This window comes from Salvelinus sp. IW2-2015, linkage group LG8, assembly GCF_002910315.2.
Source record: "Salvelinus sp. IW2-2015 linkage group LG8, ASM291031v2, whole genome shotgun sequence".
NCBI classification, from domain to species: Eukaryota; Metazoa; Chordata; class Actinopteri; order Salmoniformes; family Salmonidae; genus Salvelinus; species Salvelinus sp. IW2-2015.
This window is the reverse complement of record NC_036848.1, coordinates 6622201-6627835: the sequence shown is the minus strand read 5'-3', so window position 1 is coordinate 6627835 and position 5635 is coordinate 6622201.

Here is a 5635-nt window from a genome sequence, read left to right as displayed (position 1 = left end):
TGCGTGCGTGCGTGTGTGTGAGTATATATATATGTGCACTAGCACCCACAATTGTATTTGTTGCGGTGACGCAGTATTGGCAAAAGCGGGAGGTGGCTGGCAGCCTCATTGACATTTTGGCCAAGTTGGGGTCAGCCCATTGCGGTCATTCATCCCTTTGTTGCTGAGAATTTTCCTGCAAAGCAGGATATGCAAACTTGTAGTGTATTCAAGGATTAAAAAKACTTATAAAGTTTGTATTTCCACTTTAAAATATCAGACTTGACGAACGAAACAAAAAATATAGCAACCCCTATTAAAAAACAACGTCCATTAAATATAATTCAAATATGAATTCACATTTCCTGTTGGTGCATGATTTTTTGTAGCAAACTGGCTCAAATTAAGATCCTACATCTGTACTGTGTGGCCAGCTTTACCTGTAAAGCCTGGAAAAACAGATCCGGTAAAACTTTACTTGACAAACAGCGTCATAACATGTTATAACACAGTCACAACTATGTCATAATATGTCATACCAGCTGACATAACTTGTCATAACCTTTTATAATATGGTCATAACACTCATGGCACATATATTTACACCTGTTGTGACCTACTTTATATTGCGTTAGTTTATAGCTGGTTATTACACCTATAATGTATTCTGTATTCAGTGTAAAACCTCACAAAACCTACCACACAAGGCAAAACATTCCATTACATMTTACCCTACGTGTCAACAGTTATGACAAGTTATGTCAGCTGTTCTGGTCTGATGACATGTTTTACAACATTTTTAGGAATGTACCATATTACATTTTTTTTAAATTGTGCACACATTGATGTCAGCCATGCACCCACCGCAATGCTCTGTTCCTGATGACTGGGATGAATGCAGGAGCATATTTCAGGAACAGGGAATAAGGGCWTTTACGTGATAGGCCTATCTGGCTTATAAACTCAGCAAAAAAAGAAATGTCCCTTTTTCTGGACCCTGGCTTTCAAAGATAATTTGTGAAAGTCCAAATAATTTCCCAGATCGTCATTGTAAAGGGTTTAAACACAGTTTCCCATGCTTGCTCAATGAATCATAAACAATTAATGAAGATGCATCTGTGGAACAGTTGTTAAACTTCTCTAGGGTAGGGGGCAGCATTTTCACGTTTGGATGAAAAGCATACCCAAATTCAACTGCCAGCTACTCATCCCCAGAAGATAAGATATGCATATTGTTAGTAGATTTGGATGGAAAACACTCTGAAGTTTCTAAAACGGTTTGAATCATGTCTGTGAGTATAACAGAACTTATTTAGCAGGCGAAACACCGAGGACAAACCATTCAGATGTTTTTTTTGAGGTCACTCTCTTTTCAATTAGGTTTCATTGGGAAACCAGATTTCTAAGCGACCTGCTTGCAGTTCCTACGGCTTCCACTGGATGCAACAGTCTTGAGAATTGGTTGAGGTTATTCTTTGTGTAATGAAGAAGTACGGCCATCTTGAAGTCGAGTCACTCGAGGTGTCCTGTTAGATAGAAGCGGTGAGCAGAAGCTGGCTTTAGTTGGTTTTAATCCTGTATTGAACACATATCATCCCATCTTCAATTTATCGATTATTAACTAAAAAAAGACTAAGTTGTATTACAAAAGTAGTTTGAAATTTCTTGGCAAAGTTTACAGTGTACTTTGAGATTTTTTGTAGTACGTTTGAGCAATTTGGAAGCGGTGTTTTTCTGGATCAAACGCGCCAAATAAATGGACATTTTGGAGATATATTGACGGAATTAATGAGCAAAGGGACCATTGTGGATGTTTATGGACATTTGGAGTACACACAGAAGCTCGTCAAGGTAAGGCATGAATTATATTTTTATTTCTGCGTTTTGTGTCGCGCCTGCAGGGTTGAAATATGCTTATCTCTCTTTGTTTACAATGGTGCTATCTCAGATAATAGCATCGTATGCTTTTGCCGAAAAGCCTATTTGAATTCTGACATGTTGGCTGGATTCACAACCAGTGTAGCATTTATTTGGTATCTTTCATGTGTGATTTAATGAACGTTTGATTTTATAGTAATTTTCATAGTAATTAATTTGAATTTGGCGCTCTGCATTTTCTCAGGCTCTTTGCAGTGAGACAGTAGCGTCCGCCTAAACTCAGATTTTTGGATATAATATGACTTTACGAACAAAACATACATGTATTGTGTAAGCATGAAGTCATGATTCACTTCCTGACTGTTTTCCTTTGTTTTGTATTGTTTTTTGGTCAGGGCGTGAGCGGGGGGTTGGTCAGGTTTGTCTTTGTTGTGTTTCTATGTTGGGTTGGTTGCCTGGTATGTTCTCAATCAGAGACAGATGTAATCGTTGAGTTCTGATTGAAGCATACTAGGGCAGCCAGGGTTTCACTGGTGTTTTGTGACGTGTGTTTTGTTTCGCTGTGTCAGTGTTTGGGCACACGGGAGTTTCAGGCCAGTTAGTACCCGGTTTGTAGAGTTTCGTATTTGTATGTTTGTTTTGTCATTAAAACATGAGAATACTCTACCTTACTCCGCATCTTGTGCTCCGATCCATGTCTCTCCTCGGTTCTAGGAGGAGGAAACGACTACGACAACCTTAACAGAAAGCCCACCAAACAGGATCAAGCGGAGCTGGAGAAGGAAGGCAGCGTAACAGCAGCAATGGAAAGAGAATTGTGACCTTGGCAGATCCAAGACAGGCCGGACAAGGACCCCTGGGGAAGGCCAGTGGAGTGATCGCCGCCACGTGAAGAAAGTGCGGACGGAGGCAGGGCGTACAGGCGGAGAGGAGGTTGGTATGAAGGTTAAAGCATAGGAGGCAGAGCGGCACGCTGGAGCGCGAGGAGGCTCACACCAAAAATTTCTTGGGGGGAGGCTCAATGGGGAGTGGTGGCGAAGCCGGGTTGGTTACCTGAGCCACTCCCCAGGGCTTACGTGGAAGCTGGAGGGTGTCCCGATACTGGTCAGACCCAGTGTTAAATGCGGTAAGCGCAGGTTGTCCCAGTAACGCGTGCCTTAGCCAGTTGGGGGGCTATTCCACCCCTTGCCTCTGCACTGGAGGGCTAGGTTTGGGGGCATCGAGGCCGGATGTCATGAAGCGCCGGGCCAAACGTATCTGGCCCTCACAGTAGTCCCCTCGGGCCGGCGTGCATGGGCACCAGCCTTCGGTGTGTCCCGGTATTCGGCCTGCATAGCCCAGTGCGGGTTATCGCACCTCGGCCGACTGGCGGGCTACGGGGAACCTTTACCTGGTAAGTTTGGGGAAGGCTTGGTGCTCTAAAGCGCCGTGTCCTCCTTCACGGTCCGGATACAGTTTATCCGGCGCCACCGTCCACCCCAGCTCAGTACCCGAGACCAGTTGCCTACTGTCCACGCACAGGTTTTCCCAGTGGGGTTTTTCCAGGAGCCTGTTCCTCCCTCCACCACGCACTCTCCTATGGTGCGTGTCTCCAGCGCCAGTGCCTCCAGTATGATAGGCCCCTCACTTCGTGCGCCACGCTCTACACCTCCCACGACGCAAGCGAGCCTACTGTGCGCCCGCTCAGCAGGTCCAGAAGTCGGCGCGTGTCTGCTCAAGCCGCCCTGCATGCTCGTCTGTTCACGCGTCTGAAGGTGCCTGCACTGTCTGCCCTGCCAGCGCCGTCTGAACTTGTGCCTGCCAGCACCATCCTGAGCCTCCGTGCTGCCACCCGTCTGAGCATCGTCTGCCCCAGCGTCTCTGAGCCCTCGTCTGCCCAGCACATCGAGGCCATCCTGTGCTGCCGCAGCGCCATCTGAGCCATCGGTCTGGCCACGAGCCCTTCAGAGCCGCTCCGTCTGTCCGAGCCATTAAGCCGTCCGGAGCCGGTCAGAGGAGCTGGCTAAGAGCCGTCCGTGGTCGTCAGGAGGCTGCCAAGAGACCGCCGCCGCCCTCAGTGGGAGCTGTCCAGAAGACGGCCAGCCAGTCAGGAGCTGGCCAGCAGACAGCCAGCCAGTCAGGAGGCTGGCGGATCGCCAGCCAGTGCAGCGAGCTGCCCGATCCGCCCAGCCCATCGAGCGGCTCAGATCCCGCCAGCCAGGTCCAGGGAGCTGGGCCAGACAGCTGCCCTTCAGTCTGAGCTGCCCTTCAGTCATGGCTCCCCTCCATGTCCATGAGCTGCCTCCGTCATGAGCTGCCCTCCTTACGGCAGTCATGAGCTGCCCTCACAGTCCTGCAGTGGTGCCCCTCAGCGCATGAGCTGCCTCCAGCCAGAGCTGCCCATCCAGCCATGAGCTGGCCTCTGACAGTCGAAGCTGCCCTTCCCAGCCATGAGCCTGGCCTGCAGCCATGAAGCTTTGCCGCTCCGTCATGAGTTCCTCCATCTGAAGCTCCTCCGTCATGAGCCCTGCCCTAACTTCATCGGTCATCGAGCTGGCCCTACAGTCATGAGCTGCACTCAGTCCCGCGAGCCTGCAGCTCGCTCAGTCCCGGAGCTCTGGGTCCACTTAAGATCCGGGAGCTGCCTTTATACTGGTGACTGCCCCTTATCTCGGTGCTCCCCCTTATCTGGTGCTGGTCTTATTCCTGGTGCCTTGCCCTTATCTGGTGGGCTGCCCCTCAGATCCAACTTGCTACCTGCTACACCTCGTTCTCTTTACCTCCCAGTCTGTTACTAAAACATTCCACTGCTTTTGGAATACCGGGATTGACATGGAGGGTGAATATTGGGAGGAGGCGCAGCGGAGCGGGGGTTGACATATGGTGGGGTGGGGGACGCGACGACGCAGCCGGGCCTAGAGTCCTGCCACCAGTGTCCTCGATGGCTGTCATGCGGATCCTCGGCGTGGACAGACGCCCACATGATTTCGCCTCCTAGACTTTGTGGCTGGTGCCGCCGGGAGTTCGCACCTTAAGGGGGGGGGTTCTGTCTAAGAAGTTCCTCGGAACCTGTTTTCTTTGGTTGATGTTTGTTTTGTTTTAGTTGGGTACAGGGGCGTTGAGTTTGGGTGGGTTGGTCTAGGTTTTGGTTTTTTTCTAATGTTTTGGGTTTTGGTGTTTTTTGGTGCCTGGTATTGATTCCTCAATCAGAGACAGGTGTGTATCGTTGTCCGTTCCCCTGAATTGACGAGTCATACTAGCGCAGCCAAGGGTTTTTCACACTGGTGGTTTTTGTGGGTGTTTGTTTTCTGTGTTCCAGTGGTTTTGGGCCAGAGCAGGACTGTTTTTTCAGGTTTAGTCTAGCGTTTGTAGAGATGTTTCGTATTTGTTTTGTAGTGTTTGTTTTGTTTGTTTCATTAAACATGAATACCTACTACATACTTCGCATCTTGGTCGATCATGCTCCTCCTCGGTCTAGGAGGAGAACACGAAAACATTGACAGCCGATAATGAGTGCTCATTGATGAAGATCATCAAGAGGTTAGTGATTATTTGATCTCTTTTCTGGCTTTTTTGTTTATCTGTTGCTCTCTTTGGCCGGAAAATGGCTGTCTTTTTCTGTGAGCTCTTGGCTGCATACGCTAACATAATCGTTTGGTGTCTTTTCGTCTTAAAAACCGTTTCAATTGGACACTTTTGGCTGGGATTTACAACAGTGTATTTTAAACATGGTGTAAATACCTTGTCAGTTGTCACGCCTGTACCCGTGGTGTGAGAGAAGTTGGCTTTGTATGTTTGA